This window comes from Quercus suber, unplaced genomic scaffold (assembly GCF_002906115.3).
Source record: "Quercus suber isolate HL8 unplaced genomic scaffold, Cork oak 2.0 scaffold_613, whole genome shotgun sequence".
NCBI classification, from domain to species: Eukaryota; Viridiplantae; Streptophyta; class Magnoliopsida; order Fagales; family Fagaceae; genus Quercus; species Quercus suber.
This window is the reverse complement of record NW_027070056.1, coordinates 278,467-297,189: the sequence shown is the minus strand read 5'-3', so window position 1 is coordinate 297,189 and position 18,723 is coordinate 278,467.

Below are 18,723 nucleotides of genomic sequence, written 5' to 3'. Positions count from 1 at the left end.
ATATTACACAAAGAATGTAGCATTACATAAACAAGAACAGATTACATAAAGAAGAACACATCACATAAATGCATAGTATATTCAAATAAACAACAACATTACATAGTGCCAAATACATAGAATGCACTTGTCAAAAGTGTTACCCAAAATTATACAATAATTTCAACAACTTGCCTTCAAGGCAGACATAATGGATTTGCTCTAAATTCTCTCATCCTACCAGAAAACACATAAAAAATAGAAAAAAATCCCCCATGATACAAGAAGTGCAAATTTGTACTTCTGTAACTTCTCTTTAGCTATTCTCTCTCTCAACCTAGCTTTTTCTTCTCTTCGCTTGGCTTTGTTTTCACTCTCAATAGCTGCTATTTCCCTATCACTAGCCTCATTTTCCTTTTCCTCTACAACTCTTGCTTAATTATTGTACATACTGAATCTCGCAAGGACAATGGGTTCAAATTCAGATCCACGCTTACAGGTTTTGCCATCCAACCACCTAAAGTATTTACAAGTAGGTTCATCATCCTACAAACAAAATCAAATTATGGTTATTCATAAAGCCAACAAAACCAGAAAACCAACAAAACCAAAAAAATAAAAATAAAAATCCAAACGGAACAAAATATGAAACCCAACTATTACTCACCACATCATAGTAGCTGCACCCATAAAACCTTCTCCCAAAATTGTTCAAGGTCAGAGCAGTGCGTAGCCGATAATGGTCAGCAAAGCATGAATGACGACTAGAACCGGAGTAATAGCTTGAAGAAGACATGTCCAGATTTCACTTTGGCAATCGGAGTACAGAGGGAAATGGATTTTTGAGGGTTCGAAGGTAGGAGAGGGAGAGAGCTCAGTCCTTATAGTTCTAATTATGTTCTAATTGGGTTCTAATTTTTGGCTTATATAGTAAAGGGGATTTTTAAGTGGAAAGGGCTGAGGTGGGTAACGGGGGTCTAACGGAGGTCACTTCAGGTGCGTTAAGTGACAAATTTCAAACCACGGGTGGACATTGTTAAAACGGGCCAAACCACAGGTGGGTAAATTGCAATTTTCCCAAAAAAAAAAAGAAAAAGAAAAGAAAAACGGTTTTCAAAACGACATACTAGAATGACCTAATTTTTTTTTAATGAAAAAACCAGAAACATACCATTAAACGAAGAGGAAATCCTGAACTAAGAAACCATCATGGGTGGATATTTTTCCCCTTCCTAGCATATAAACCCTAGATGAGCTCTAGATGTATAGGGGGTGTTTGGTTTGTGTTTTCGAACAATAATTTTCAGTTTTTAAACAACATTTCACGCATTTCAACGCACTTTTTCACCCACACATATTTCCATAAATATTTTCAAGAAATAATTTTCAGTTTTTAAACACATGTACCAAATGGGCCCTATTGTTGCTCATTCATAGATTGTAATTTTTTTAATAAAATAAATTCAATGAATAAAATTATTGTAGATTTTATTTATTGCACATGATCTTATTATTTGCTAATTTTTATCATTATTAACAGTGGTATTATTATCAGTATTTTTTTAATGGTAAGCAGTTATGTTGTTTCCTCAAAGTAGATTGATGGATTCAAAGTACTTAAAACATAATCTGTCTTTAAAAAAAAAAAAAAAAAGATAAAAAATCTGTTTTTACTGTTTTTTTTTTTCAGTTAATTAAAAAGGGTCGGAGACATTACTTAAAACATAATCTGTCTTTAAAAAAAAAAAAAAAAAGATAAAAAATCTGTTTTTACTGTTTTTTTTTTCTTCAGTTAATTAAAAAGGGTCGGAGACACTTTTTTTTTTTTTGGTTGAGGTAAGCAACATTATACTTGTTTTATTATTTTGCAGCTTGAAAATCAGCCCAGACAAAAGCGTCAATGTCAAATAGAACAAACTTCATCCAAACAAAAAAAATGAAAAAATAATCTTATTCTTTGGGCTAAAGCATGTGCCACTGCATTACTTTGCCTTACAACGTGAGCTAACATGAAATGAAGTGTCTCTAAACAAGTGACCAAGATATGAGAAGTGCATGCCAACCCCTTGCAACCCCTTGGTAACCATTTCCGAGTCTCCTTCGAAGTGGGACTATTGTAACCCGATTTCTTTGCGAAAAGCACAACACACCTTGCTTCCAACAACTCTAAACACTACACTGATTGGGGTTTTTTGATTTTTTCTGCCATCGCAACCACCACCATAACTCCTGAATCTCGAATCACAATGCCCACGCCTACTTCATCGCATTCGTTAAACATAGCGCCATCAAAATTTGTTTTATATTCACCTGGGTTTGGAGGTTGCCATTTGCGTCATCTCACCCCCTTGGTGTTGCCAGAATGTTCACAGCAGGAGTTGAACCGTTGTAGAAAATTACAGACCGCCTCTTTAATGTCGCTAGGTGGAACTGATTGTTCTTGCAATCTAGACTTGTTTTTGTGAGACCATATGAACCAAGCCATTGTTGCAAAAACTTCACGAACTCTCGATTTCGACATAATTCTAGCCACCAAGTCTTGGAATGAACCCTATGATGCTTCGAATTGGTTTACCCAGTTGAAGTCCATATCCCATACCTGTTGCAACGCTTCACAGCCCCACAATGCATGGTATGTGTCTTTATCAGCTTAGCCACATAGGGGACAGACCGAGTCAATCAACACTTTCCTCTTCACCAAATTGTTTTCTTTGTTAAATTGTTTGAACATGCTCTCCAAAGAAAATGTTTGGCTTCCATATGCTCGACCAAAACCCAGCTAGTAGAACCGAGTTTGAACTCGATGCTTCCCCACTCCTTGCTTCTTTGCACAATGCTCGATGCCTGGATTTTACCGAATATATCCCATTCCTTTTTAGTGCCCAATATAAAAAATTAGGTTGTGAAATATCACAAAGAGGAATCGCCCGAATCCTTTGGGCATCAAACGGCACCATTTTTGTTCTTTCCAGCAGCCTGGACTAGTATCAATCAAGTTAGCCACCTTTAAGTTGGCGTCCACTGCCAATGCAAAAGATGTTACTCTCCCACCTGAGGCATCTGGTATTCAGTTGTCCTTAAATACACTTATGGACAATCCATCCCTGACTCTCCATTTTACACCCATGGAGATTACTTTTCTCGCCTTCAAAATGCTTTTCTTAGCAAACAACCCCGAAGACTGTTTTGCATCAAAAATAGTGCCATTTGGGAAGTATTTTGACTTAAACACACGATAAAATAGAGAGTTTTTATCATGGATAAGTCTCCATACTTGTTTTGCTCACATAGCATCATTGAACTTGGTCAACTCTTTAAAATCCAACCCACCTTCTTTCTTGGGTTTACAAAGTGTTTCCAAATTTTTTCAATGAATCTTCCTTCATTCTCCTCTTTGTCCCCACCAAAATTTCCATACTAGCATCTCAATATTCCTACATATGCTCATAGAGAGTTTGAAACACCCCATTGCAAAGGTGGGTATAGCTTGAACCACTGCTTTTAACAACACTTCTTTTCTAGCTTGAGATAGGAGTTTTTCCTTCCACCCTTGCAATTTATTCTAAACCTAATCTTTTATAAAATTCAAGCTTGCTCTCCTATTTTTGCCAAGTACTACTGGAAGCCCTAAATATTTTTCATATTGTTTTATCTCCGGCACTCCAAGGAGCTCTTTAATGGAATTTTTTGCCATGTCACCCCAATGAGCTCTTATTAGAGCACTCATATGGTATAATAGAAAAATGTATAAAATTTACATAGTTTTGAGACTTTTGTTTACAAATGACTAACATTAGTCCATGTATAATTTTGTAAATTTATAAGTTTGCTATAATAAACGTGTAAATTTGATACTAACACTATTCATTTTGCATTTAATTGTTTATTCTTTCTTTATGTGTTTCAATAACGAAAGAAGAGAGTAGACGGTGGTTGTCGTGTGTGAAGAAAGAGAAACAATTAAAAAAAAATAAGAAAAATTTATATTTTTAATGAAATCTAATGTAAAACAGATAATCTGATATAAAGTGCTTTAAAAAATGAGTATGTAAAAAAAAAAAAATATATATATATATATAAAGTAATTTCTCATACTAAAATAGACAAAAAATTTTGTACGAATAGACGTGAATGCCTCTAGATAGGGCCGGCCTAAACGTTTCGGAGGCCTAATTGGCGAAATCTTCAAATGAGGCCTTTATATTATTACTTAAATAATATTTAACTAGCATTTTATATAATAATTTTTTTAAAATTCATTATTTTTACTTTTTAATATGATTTTTTTTTTGAGAAAATGCTAATGTTATAACAAATTTTACTACAAACTGATGTTGTAACGGATGTGATTAGTGACATAAGGCTTACAAAAATGCTAGAGACATTATAAAATTACAGCATGAAAATAACAAAGATATATCACAAATCACAAAGAATCATTCAAAAATGCATTCAATAGTTTGTTGAAGTCTACTTATCATATTCTTTGTTACATCAAATTATAAAAGTTATGTAGAACACTGCGCACTCTTGGCATAGTAGTCGTTCTACAAGTATAAGTTTGTGAGGTATGAGGGCAAGAGCCGAGGTTCAAATCTTTAAGAGGAAACTTCCTACACATATACACAATACACTTAGATTCGGTTAAAGTAGAATTTTTATCTTGTATAAAATAAATAAATAAAAGTTATGTATTAAAATTTATAGCATATTTAACATTTTCCTATTTGAATAACTTATTTCGTAACACGTCTATTTGTAAAATATATTTATTTAAATTTGTCTTATTTTTATCTCTAATATTACTTAATGCTTTCGCTTTCTTAATAGTGAAAAAAAATGTAAACTAATTTTTTTTTAATATCTTCAAAAAATATTTATAAAAAATAAAATAAAATAAATTTTGCCCCCCAATTTAAGACCTTTCTTCAGTAGGGGCCCTAGGCAATGGCCTAATGGCCGGCCCTGCCCCTAGATTTTCTTCTTGCTATTTTTATAATCCGATAATACTTTTTGACTTGTCGGGATGATAAATGTTGACCCTTTAGATCCACGTAAAGTTAAGAATGTAGATTTGTGATCTGTCAGTCGAAAAGGAAAGTGCATATAAAAATTTGTAGTTTCTTTTTTGGAAAAGTCAGGAGAGTTCCTTTTGTAGTTTCTTATATATAATAATTAATAATTAATAATACACACACCATGCATATTCATTAAAAAAAAATAATAATACACATACCATGGAAGAAAAAATTTAATTTGTAAAAGTTTCCGATAATGACATTGATGCATAATTTGGAGAAGACATCAGATGGTCCATAGTCATAGTATTTTATGAAGATATTGGACAAAGAAGACATTCGATTTGAAGAGCATCATTCCCTTTCATGTATTGCCAAAGTCCCATGAATTATTTAACCCAAAAAAAAAAAAAAAAAAAAATCCCATGAATTACATATGAGGTTCCTTCTCTTTTGTTTGAGATGATCCAAAGTCCCATGAATTATTTAACCCAAAAAAAAAAAAAAAAAAAATCCCATGAATTACATATGAGGTTCCTTCTCTTTTGTTTGAGATGAAAGTCGAAACAAATTTAGATTTTTTTTTTTCTAAAAAAAAAAAGGGATATTTTAATATAAATCCAATAACTATCTCTAGCACACTTAAATCCAGACAACAAATAGAAGACCAAAACTTGCCGCACTCATGCTTGTTGTACTATTATTCAAAAACAAATTGCCATTACTCACAAAAATATCCCAATAGCATAAAACGAATCAAGATTCAAAACTTGTACATATGGTTGAATTCAAGAAATTCAAGTGATAACTTTAAGGTATCTTATGTTTGTGGTTCAAATTTTACTCCTCACCTACTGATTTATAGCTTTTTAACTTATCATCCAATAACTTTTGTCATTTTTTTATGCAAATGTATTTTGTGGGGGTCATAAAAAAGAGAGGATATCATCCGTTTGCATGAGATTATTTCCATTTAGCTTGTTTTGTAAATTGTGTAAAATTCAAGTTATATCTATTAAAAAAACCATAGTAATTCAACAATAAAATAAGAAAAATATTGACAAGGAAAAATATAAAATTAAGGAGAAATAACGTGACTAGTCCCTATAATTTGGATCATGATGTTGTTGTTGGGGAGAATAGTTAGAAATATTACCCTCACCAACTCGCCCAATTGAGTGGAGGAGGGGGATTTATTTATTTATTTTTATAGTCAACTTGTCCGATATTTCATTGATTAGGACAAAGGTCCAAAGATCTTACATCATTTAAGAATGGGTTCCGTTAATGTGTGTCTTTACGGCACATATTAATTATTCATTTTTGAAAACATTTTGTAGAGAATTAAAAAAGCTATCAAAAAGTTAATAACTTTTTCATTTTTCCATAAAAAATTTCCTAAAATAGTCTATTAATATGTACCTCAAGGGCACACGTTAATTAAACCCTTTAAGAATAATGACTAAATATATAATCTTGTTTGTGATAATTTTTATAAGGAATGGGTTTAAGAATAAGGAATAAATATATAATCTTGTTTGTGATAAGTTTTATAAGAGATGGGTTTAAGACTTTAAGTTACACCTAGACCACTTGGTGTAACTTTTTTTCTTATTAATCAAAAATCAATAACAATAACTGTAGTGGTATTGGGCTTGAAGGTCCATTACACATGTTGTATAATGGACCTAAGGCCCACGCCGAGGACGAAATGTGTCCGAGGAAGGGGTAAACGTTGTCAGAAGCAAGGTTGTCAAAATCGGGATCCTATGTAGGATCGTGGGAGGTAGGTAGGATCGTTGATCGTAGGATCGAATCGTGGATCGTAAGATCCTACCTATTTTCAGATTTTAAGCAAAAAACCTATTGACAATGACTTTGTATGTTATATAATCACTTAAAATATGAATCCATACATTAAAAAAAATTGCATAATAAAATGTAATTTGCACATACTACATCGTTCTTATGTCATTCTATCGAAACAAAATATATTTAACTTTTGACATAATGTATCTAAAAATTTTAGTACATGTTTAATTAGCAACTTAGTACCAAAATATTATCTACACATATGGAAAATATTTTCCAAATTCTAAGTTCCAAATCCAAAATAAGTTAGACTAGTTAGCATATAAAAACTAGCTAACAACAAAATAACTAACTACAAATTTACAATATGTAATCCAAAAGAGATTTCTCAATCTAAGGTAAACTAGCTAATTGTGTGCAATTCTAAACTACTAATTGTGTTTACTAATATTTCTCAAAGAATCAAATACTGTTCTAGGACAAAGTATTAAAAACAAATTTTACTTAATTTAGTTAACAAAATAGAAAAATAAAAACTTTAAAAGCTTTGTCAAAATCATATACACAACACAACAATCTGGAATCAAGCTATCAAAGTACAAATAAATGATAAACTACTAACTACCAAAGCAAATTACCATAAAGCTTAAAGGCAACGATGGGATGGCTCACGGCAACATCATTGAGAAGGCTGAGAGGGGCTAGGTTTTCGACAGAGGACTGTGGAGGCGCGGGACAGAGGTGCTGGTTTGCTGGAGCTTAGTGTTTCTAAAATATTTAGGTTTTGTTTTTGAAAACATTTAACTTAATACTAAAGGTTTTTTGGAGATTTTATGTTGAGATAGGGGTAAATTTGGGACTTCAATTTATTATTGGGTTCTGATAACCCATTGGGCTTGTGGGTTTAGGACCTTTAGGTGGACCGTGGATTATCTTACTGGACTTACCCAAATGACCCAAATGAATCCCACATAAAAAAAATTAAAAATAAAAATAAAAAAGCCAAATGGTAGGATCGGTAGGATCGGTAGGATCCCATACGATCCTACGATCCTATACGATCCTACACGATCCTACCTACGATCCTAACATTTTTACGATCTTGCTACGATTTTAATCTTTTTGGTGAGGTGGGATCGTAAAATCGTGCGATTTTACGATCCGGATCGCGATTTTGACAACCTTGGTCAGAAGGGACCATGTTAACAAACAAAGAAGTCAATATAGATCATGACGACTTAAAGGGCTGTGCTAAGAATAAGAGTCACCTCGGCTGACTGAGGCCGTGCCCGTAGAGATGATCTCCTATTCGAAGAAACGTCACAGAAGTACTTAATTGATGCAGATAAGCATTACGGAAGCTTAAGATATAGAAGGATCCTAAAATATCCAAGGATAAAGCTGCTACCTCCGCATTAAATGCTCTATAGCTAACTCCCTGACCGCATTAATGTGGAGGTGATGCCTGAACAGTGGATTTCAGCCTTACAGCTACTACCTGAAGACTTATGAGAGGTGCTGATAGGACAAGTATCAAAATCCACTATCTGGCATGCACGTGGAAGATGAGATTAAAAGGAGAAAGAGTATAAAAGGAAGAAGGGGGAGCAAAGAAAATGGATCGGGAAAAAAGAAGGAAAAACCTTGTAACCATCTAGAATCAAACTTGTAACTCTCTTTAAAGATCATTATACAAGAACTAGTCTTCTCGGATATTGCCGATGATGTTTATTGCTCATTCCATAATAGCCCATTTTCAGTCTTTCACCATGAAACTACTCAATTTATTGCTTGATTAACTAAAACCCAATTTTCTAACCCATCTCTCTACAAATTCATTGTTTTGGGTTTTTTGGGCCAAAGTCCGTTTACACATTTGGGAATCCAAACTGGTCCTTACAATAACCATAACATTTATTTAAAAAAAAAAAAAAAAAAACATAACATCAACTAATGGGAAATTCAAAATTTTATAATTTAAAATAATACATAAAAGATAAATTTAGAGATTCATAAAAAACATCTGATTCACATGTATACGCTAAAGTTTTTAAAATATAAATTTAAAATAATAAACTAGCTTCTGAGCACGCGCTCACGCGCGTGCTTAGAGGTTCTTCTATTTTTTTAGGAAGATTTTAATAATTTGTATTCATTATAATTTGAAATTACTATATTTTTCCATAAAAAAAAACCTAGGGGTGTGATGAAAAATTATTTCACCTGTAAACGCATAATACTCATCACAGCTCTAGATTTTTTGTGATTGAAAAATGTAATAATTCGAAATTATAATAAATACAAATTATTAACTTTTTCTCAAAAAAATAAAAGAGCGTCTGAGCACGCGCGTGAGCGCGTGCTCAGAGGCTAGTAATATATAACAAAGATATATGTTAGTACCTGTGGGGTCCGTGGGCCTGATAGCCTCGGCCCATCATATAGCAGGCCCAAGGCCCATGCCGAGGATCGCAAGCTATTCCTGAAGAGAAGGGGGGGAAGCTTATTCTCCTGGATCCACGCCGAGGATACCTTGTCCTCGGCCTGACAAAGGTGATTTTGGGGAGAGGTTAACCCCAAAGTAAGCTGTCACTATCGCATTGAATGCACTCAACCAACCCCCCTGGCCGCATTAATGGGGAGGTAACCCCTTGGCAGGATAACGTTGGTTAAAGTGAGTCACTTGAGTGCCGATAAAGGCCTCTGATGGGACGGACAACCAGAACAAAAGCAAATAGACGATCAACAGATGGAAACAGGAGATAGGAAGATGAAAACTATAAAAGAAGAGCTAGTAAAGCCAGAAAGGAAGGGGAAAAACCTTAAGGCCTCCTCGGCCTATGGCCGAGGATCATTCCCCTATTTGTAAGGAAACACTTAGCCTTTTTTATAAGAAAAAGTTTGAGCGTGGTGATCGACGGCCAGCACCTAAGCCTGTCAACCCACTCTCTATAAATTTATTGTTTGGGCTTATTGGGCTGAAACCCAACACTCAATTCAAATTGGGTCCCTACAGTACCATTCATATACATTTATCACATAAAATTATAATCTGCATTCACTAAGGTTAGGAATATTTATTTTGATGAAAAGACTATTAAATCACAAAATAAAACATACAAAAACTTATATGAATCCTTGATATTCAATTGCATAAGTTCATTACATAGATGAATGAGTTGTTATGTGCATTATTGTCGAAGCACCTATATCCATTTTCAACCACCCCATCAACCAAAATATAGAAGAAAGAAGAGGAAGATGTGTCTTTAATTGTCTTTGAGAATTTGGCAGGGCAAATACTAAATCACCCTTCTTAATTTACCAAATCAACCTGTAAATAAATTAAAAAGTGAGTTACTAATAATATGGTTTTGGTTGCTAGAAAAAAGAATCCTCAACAATTAACGAATAAAAAATATTTCAACTTTCCAATCATTTTCCAAGGTTCTCAGTCACCTAAAAACAGCATAAATCCAAATTTCCAAAAAATAAAAAGAGAGTATTTTAATGCAATAAAAAAAAAAGTAAAGAAGATATTAAAAATTGGAAACAAATTTAGTGAAATTTTGAATGAAAAAAAAAAGGAAAAGAAAATAGTTGAAAAATATGCGAAGGGAGTTTTTTATTTCAGTCCTATAAATTATCTGTAAATGTACCATTCTATTGAATCCTAGTGCTGACTTTTTGTTTGAATTTTTTTTTCTACAACAGCATAAACTTTTATTAAATTAAAGAAATTGTTTAAATTGACATAGGATTTTCACTTTTAAAAAATCCATTCTTATTTATGTTTAACCAACAAATATTTTTTGAAAGTACATTTTTTATGGATAAAAAATAAACTAAGTATTAAAACCCATCAAGAACAAATTTGAACCATTTTCACCCTATATAGAATCATATATTCTTTGTTACATCAAATTATAAAAGTTATGTAGAACACTGCGCACTCTTGGCATAGTGGTCGTTCTACAAGTATAAGTTTGTGAGGTATGAGGGCAAGAGCTGGGGTTCAAATCTTGAAGAGGAAACTTCCTACACATATACACAATACACTTAGATTCGGTTAAAGTAGAATTTTTATCTTGTATAAAATAAATAAATAAAAGTTATGTATTAAAATTTATAGCATATTTAACATTTTCCTATTTGAATAACTTATTTCGTAACACGTCTATTTGTAAAATATATTTATTTAAATTTGTCTTATTTTTATCTCTAACATTACTTAATGCTTCCGCTTTCTTAATAGTGAAAAAAAATGTAAACTAATTTTTTTTTTAATATCTTCAAAAAATATTTATAAAAAATAAAATAAAATAAATTTTGCCCCCCAATTTAAGACCTTTCTTCAGTAGGGGCCCCAGGCAATGCCCTAATGGCCGGCCCTGCCCCTAGATTTTCTTCTTGCTATTTTTATAATCCGATAATACTTTTTGACTTGTCGGGATGATAAATGTTGACCCTTTAGATCGACGTAAAGTTAAGAATGTAGATTTGTGATCTGTCAGTCGAAAAGGAAAGTGCATATAAAAATTTGTAGTTTCTTTTTTGGAAAAGTCAGGAGAGTTCCTTTTGTAGTTTCTTATATATAATAATTAATAATTAATAATACACACACCATGCATATTCATCAAAAAAAATAATAATACACATACCATGGTAGAAAAAATTTAATTTGTAAAAGTTTCCGATAATGACATTGATGCATAATTTGGAGAAGACATCAGACGGTCCATAGTCATAGTATTTTATGAAGATATTGGACAAAGAAGACATTCGATTTGAAGAGCATCATTCCCTTTCATGTATTGCCAAAGTCCCATGAATTATTTAACCCCAAAAAAAAAAAAAATTCCCATGAATTACATATGAGGTTCCTTCTCTTTTGTTTGAGATGAAAGTCGAAACAAATTTAGATTTTTTTTTCTAAAAAAAAAGAGATATTTTAATATAAATCCAATAACTATCTCTAGCACACTTTAATCCAATCAACAAATAGAAGACCAAAACTTGCCGCACTCATGCTTGTTGTACTATTATTCAAAAACAAATTGCCATTACTCACAAAAATATCCCAATAGCATAAAACGAATCAAGATTCAAAACTTGTACATATGGTTGAATTCAAGAAATTCAAGTAATAACTTTAAGGTATCTTATGTTTGTGGTTCAAATTTTACTCCTCACCTACTGATCTATAGCTTTTTAACTTATCATCCAATAACTTTTGTCATTTTTTTATGCAAATGTATTTTGTGGGGGTCATAAAAAAGAGAGGATATCATCCGTTTGCATGAGATTATTTCCATTTAGCTTGTTTTGTAAATTGTGTAAAATTCAAGTTATATCTATTAAAAAAACCATAGTAATTCAACAATAAAATAAGAAAAATATTGACAAGGAAAAATATAAAATTAAGGAGAAATAACGTGACTAGTCCCTATAATTTGGATCATGATGTTGTTGTTGGGGAGAATAGTTAGAAATATTACCCTCACCAACTCGCCCAATTGAGTGGAGGAGGGGGATTTATTTTTTTATTTTTTATTTTTTTATAGTCAACTTGTCCGATATTTCATTGATTAGGACAAAGGTCCAAAGATCTTACATCATTTAAGAATGGGTTCCGTTAATGTGTATCCTTTTGGCACATATTAATTATTCATTTTTGAAAACATTTTGTGAAGAATTAAAAAAGCTATCAAAAAGTTAATAACTTTTTCATTTTTCCATAAAAAAGTTTCCTAAAATGGTCTATTAATATGTACCTCAAGGGCACACGTTAATTAAACCCTTTAAGAATAATGACTAAATATATAATCTTGTTTGTGATAATTTTTATAAGGAATGGGTTTAAGAATAAGGAATAAATATATAATCTTGTTTGTGATAAGTTTTATAAGAGATGGGTTTAAGACTTTAAATTACACCTAGACCACTTGGTGTAACTTTTTTTCTTATTAATCAAAAATCAATAACAATAACTGTAGTGGTATTGGGCTTGGAGGTCCATTACACATGTTGTATAATGGACCTAAGGCCCACGCCGAGGACGAAATGTGTCCGAGGAAGGGGTAAACGTTGTCAGAAGGGACCATGTTAACAAACAAAGAAGTCAATATAGATCATGACGACTTAAAGGGCTGTGCTAAGAATAAGAGTCACCTCAACTGACTGAGGCCGTGCCCGTAGAGATGATCTCCTATTCGAAGAAACGTCATGGAAGTACTTAATTGATGCAGATAAGCATTACGGAAGCTCAAGATATAGAAGGATCCTAAAATATCCAAGGATAAAGCTGCTACCTTCGCATTAAATGCTTTATAGCTAACTTCCTGGCCGCATTAATGTGGAGGTGATGCCTGAACAGTGGATTTCAGCCTTACAGCTACTACCTGAAGACTTTATGGGAGGTGCTGATAGGATAAGTATCAAAATCCACTATCTGGCATGCACATGGAAGATGAGATTAAAAGGAGAAAGTTTAAAAGGAAGGAGGGGGAGCAAAGAAAATGGATCGGAAAAAAAGAAGGAAAAACCTTGTAACCATCTAGAATCAAACTTGTAACTCTCTTTAAAGATCATTATACAAGAACTAGTCTTCTCAGATATTGCCGATGATGTTTATTGCTCATTCTATAATAGCCCATTTTCAGTCTTTCACCATGAAACTACTCAATTTATTGCTTGATTAAGTAAAACCCAATTTTCTAACCCATCTCTCTACAAATTCATTGTTTTGGGTTTTTTGGGCCAAAGTCCGTTTACACCTTTGGGAATCCAAACTGGTCCTTACAATAACCATAACATTTATTTAAAAAAAAAACCATAACATCAACTAATGGGAAATTCAAAATTTTATAATTTAAAATAATACATAAAAGATAAGTTTAGAGATTCATAAAAAACATCTGATTCACATGTATACGCTAAAGTTTTTAAAATATAAATTTAAAATAATAAACTAGCTTCTGAGCACGCGCTCACGCGCGTGCTTAATGTATTTTGTGGGGGTCATAAAAAAGAGAGGATATCATCCGTTTGCATGAGATTATTTCCATTTAGCTTGTTTTGTAAATTGTGTAAAATTCAAGTTATATCTATTAAAAAAACCATAGTAATTCAACAATAAAATAAGAAAAATATTGACAAGGAAAAATATAAAATTAAGGAGAAATAACGTGACTAGTCCCTATAATTTGGATCATGATGTTGTTGTTGGGGAGAATAGTTAGAAATATTACCCTCACCAACTCGCCCAATTGAGTGGAGGAGGGGGATTTATTTTTTTATTTTTTATTTTTTTATAGTCAACTTGTCCGATATTTCATTGATTAGGACAAAGGTCCAAAGATCTTACATCATTTAAGAATGGGTTCCGTTAATGTGTATCCTTTTGGCACATATTAATTATTCATTTTTGAAAACATTTTGTGAAGAATTAAAAAAGCTATCAAAAAGTTAATAACTTTTTCATTTTTCCATAAAAAAGTTTCCTAAAATGGTCTATTAATATGTACCTCAAGGGCACACGTTAATTAAACCCTTTAAGAATAATGACTAAATATATAATCTTGTTTGTGATAATTTTTATAAGGAATGGGTTTAAGAATAAGGAATAAATATATAATCTTGTTTGTGATAAGTTTTATAAGAGATGGGTTTAAGACTTTAAATTACACCTAGACCACTTGGTGTAACTTTTTTTCTTATTAATCAAAAATCAATAACAATAACTGTAGTGGTATTGGGCTTGGAGGTCCATTACACATGTTGTATAATGGACCTAAGGCCCACGCCGAGGACGAAATGTGTCCGAGGAAGGGGTAAACGTTGTCAGAAGGGACCATGTTAACAAACAAAGAAGTCAATATAGATCATGACGACTTAAAGGGCTGTGCTAAGAATAAGAGTCACCTCAACTGACTGAGGCCGTGCCCGTAGAGATGATCTCCTATTCGAAGAAACGTCATGGAAGTACTTAATTGATGCAGATAAGCATTACGGAAGCTCAAGATATAGAAGGATCCTAAAATATCCAAGGATAAAGCTGCTACCTTCGCATTAAATGCTTTATAGCTAACTTCCTGGCCGCATTAATGTGGAGGTGATGCCTGAACAGTGGATTTCAGCCTTACAGCTACTACCTGAAGACTTTATGGGAGGTGCTGATAGGATAAGTATCAAAATCCACTATCTGGCATGCACATGGAAGATGAGATTAAAAGGAGAAAGTTTAAAAGGAAGGAGGGGGAGCAAAGAAAATGGATCGGAAAAAAAGAAGGAAAAACCTTGTAACCATCTAGAATCAAACTTGTAACTCTCTTTAAAGATCATTATACAAGAACTAGTCTTCTCAGATATTGCCGATGATGTTTATTGCTCATTCTATAATAGCCCATTTTCAGTCTTTCACCATGAAACTACTCAATTTATTGCTTGATTAAGTAAAACCCAATTTTCTAACCCATCTCTCTACAAATTCATTGTTTTGGGTTTTTTGGGCCAAAGTCCGTTTACACCTTTGGGAATCCAAACTGGTCCTTACAATAACCATAACATTTATTTAAAAAAAAAACCATAACATCAACTAATGGGAAATTCAAAATTTTATAATTTAAAATAATACATAAAAGATAAGTTTAGAGATTCATAAAAAACATCTGATTCACATGTATACGCTAAAGTTTTTAAAATATAAATTTAAAATAATAAACTAGCTTCTGAGCACGCGCTCACGCGCGTGCTCAGAGGTTCTTCTATTTTTTTGGGAAGATTTTAATAATTTGTATTCATTATAATTTGAAATTACTATATTTTTCAATAAAAAAAAAAACCTAGGGGTGTGATGAAAAATTATTTCACTTGTAAATGCATAATACTCATCACACCTCTAGATTTTTTGTGATTGAAAAATGTAATAATTCGAAATTATAATAAATGCAAATTATTAACTTTTTCTCAAAAAAATAAAAGAGCCACTGAGCACGCGCGTGAGCGCGTGCTTAGAGGCTAGTAATATATAACAAAGATATATGTTAGTACCATTCATATACATTTATCACATAAAATTATAATCTGCATTCACTAAGGTTAGGAATATTTATTTTGATGAAAAGACTATTAAATCACAAAATAAAACATACAAAAACTTATATGAATACTTGATATTCAATTGCATAAGTTCATTACATAGATGAATGAGTTGTTATGTGCATTATTGTCGAAGCACCTATATCCATTTTCAACCACCCTATCAACCAAAATATAGAAGAAAGAAGAGGAAGATGTGTCTTTAATTGTCTTTGAGAATTTGGCAGGGCAAATACTAGATCACCCTCCTTAATTTACCAAATCAACCTGTAAATAAATTAAAAAGTGAGTTACTAATAATATGGTTTTGGTTGCTAGAAAAAAGAATCCTCAACAATTAACGAATAATAAATATTTCAACTTTCCAATCATTTTCCAAGCTTCTCAGTCACCTAAAAACAGCATAAATCCAAATTTCCAAAAAATAAAAAGAGAGTATTTTAATGCAATAAAAAAAAAAGTAAAGAAGATATTAAAAATTGGAAACAAATTTAGTGAAATTTTGAATGAAAAAAAAAAGGAAAAGAAAATAGTTGAAAAATATGCGAAGGGAGTTTTTCATTTCAGTCCTATAAATTATCTGTAAATGTACCATTCTATTGAATCCTAGTGCTGACTTTTTGTTTGAATTTTTTTTTCTACAACAGCATAAACTTTTATTAAATTAAAGAAATTGTTTAAATTGACATAGGATTTTCACTTTTAAAAAATCCATTCTTATTTATGTTTAACCAACAAATATTTTTTGAAAGTACATTTTTTATGGATAAAAAATAAACTAAGTATTAAAACCCATCAAGAACAAATTTGAACCATTTTCACCCTATATAGAATCATACTGTTTGTTCTCAAACTTGGTTGCTTCAAAAGTTCCTCTACACCTACAAACTCACAAAGAAAAGAAAAAGAGAATGAAAACCAAATAATTTATGGAGATCGAACAACAAAACTACGAATTTAAGTTGAATCCAATTGATGATAAATGAAATGAATAATAAAATCCAACAGAGTTAAATAGACAAACTTGAAAACCTCAAACTTTGTACTTTTTAAGAAACAAAGGAGCAGGGAAAATAGAAAAACTAATACTTAAATCTCACATGTGTTACCCAATTTTAGTTTTGATGGGTGAAAAATATTGGGAGTTATTGATTGCTTGAATTTTGAAATTTCAAAGAATTTTTTTTGTAAGAGAGGTAACTACCATGCACGTGTTTATTGGTGAGAAGTCAAGAGACAAATGAGGATTAGAAAGTGACTTCCTTTTTTTTTTTTTTTTTTTTTTTTTTTTTTGTGTATTGGAAGTTCTAATCTGTAGTAAAAGGGAATCTTTTTTTTTTTGTTTTTTTGGTAATTGAGAAAGTGGAAAACGTGGTTAGCAATTGTTGTGATAATTATATAAGTTTTCTGCTAATAAAAAAATAATTGTATAAGTTTATCTTTTAAAAGTTTGAATTTAGTTTACAATTTGTTGAAAGAGGGGAAAAAAATGAATTTAGTAATTAGATAAGTACAAACGTGGTTGGCAAATTAAAATCATTTTTTTAGGAGTAAAAAATAAAACGTGATTTGGGGGGGGGGGGGGGGGGGGAGTTGGTTGGTAATTGAAAAGTGCAAAACATTGTTGACACTTGGCATAATAAAATCAGTTTTTAAGAGTAAAACATGGGTCCGTTAGAGTAAAACATGGGATAATTTATATCTATTTTTTATTTAAAAAAAATAAATGAATAATATAGTTACTTTGAAGAAGTGAGTATAATGAAAAGTGTTTATTGTTGGCAATATTTAGTTACAGTTAGACATATATTTCTATAAGATATCATTTAATTTTGTTTCTACTTAAATTTAGGGTGTAAGGGTATTTTAGAATAAAAAAATATGGTCCAAATAAGAAAAGTCTCTTAAGTTTTAGTATAATTTAAACATATATTTTTANGAACCATTTTCACCCTATATAGAATCAAAGATAGGAAAATTACCAATCCATTAAAGCTACAAAATTAGAAAACACAAATTCAAACTATACCTTGTCTGCTTGTCTTACTGTTTGTTCTCAAACTTGGATTGCTTCAAAAGGTTCCTCTACACCTACAAACTCACAAAAGAAAAGAAAAAGAGAATGAAAACCAAATAATTTATGGAGATCGAACAACAAAACTACGAATTTAAGTTGAATCCAATTGATGATAAATGAAATGAATAATAAATCCAACAGAGTTAAATAGACAAACTTGAAAACCTCAAACTTTGTACTTTTTAAGAAACAAAGGAGCAGGGAAAATAGAAAAACTAATACTTAAATCTCACATGTGTTACCCAATTTTAGTTTTGATGGTGAAAAATATTGGGAGTTATTGATTGCTTGAATTTTGAAATTTCAAAGAATTTTTTTTGTAAGAGAGGTAACTACCATGCACGTGTTTATTGGTGAGAAGTCAAGAGACAAATGAGGATTAGAAAGTGACTTCCTTTTTTTTTTTTTTTTTTTTTTTTTTGTGTATTGGAAGTTCTAATCTGTAGTAAAAGGGAATCTTTTTTTTTTTTGTTTTTTTGGTAATTGAGAAAGCCAAACTATTATTTAATTTTATCTTTACTTAAATTTAGAGATATAAGAATATTTTAAAATAATAAAATATGATTCAAATAGAAAAAGTTCATTAAATAGTTGTATGGATAGACTATAAAATGCCATATAAAAAGACAAAATATATTATAATTCTTTTTTTGAAGAGTTTAGAAGAGTGACGGAAACGGAAGGAAACAGTGATTGTGAAGCGGAAAATGACGCGGAAGATAGAAGTTGAAAGAGAGT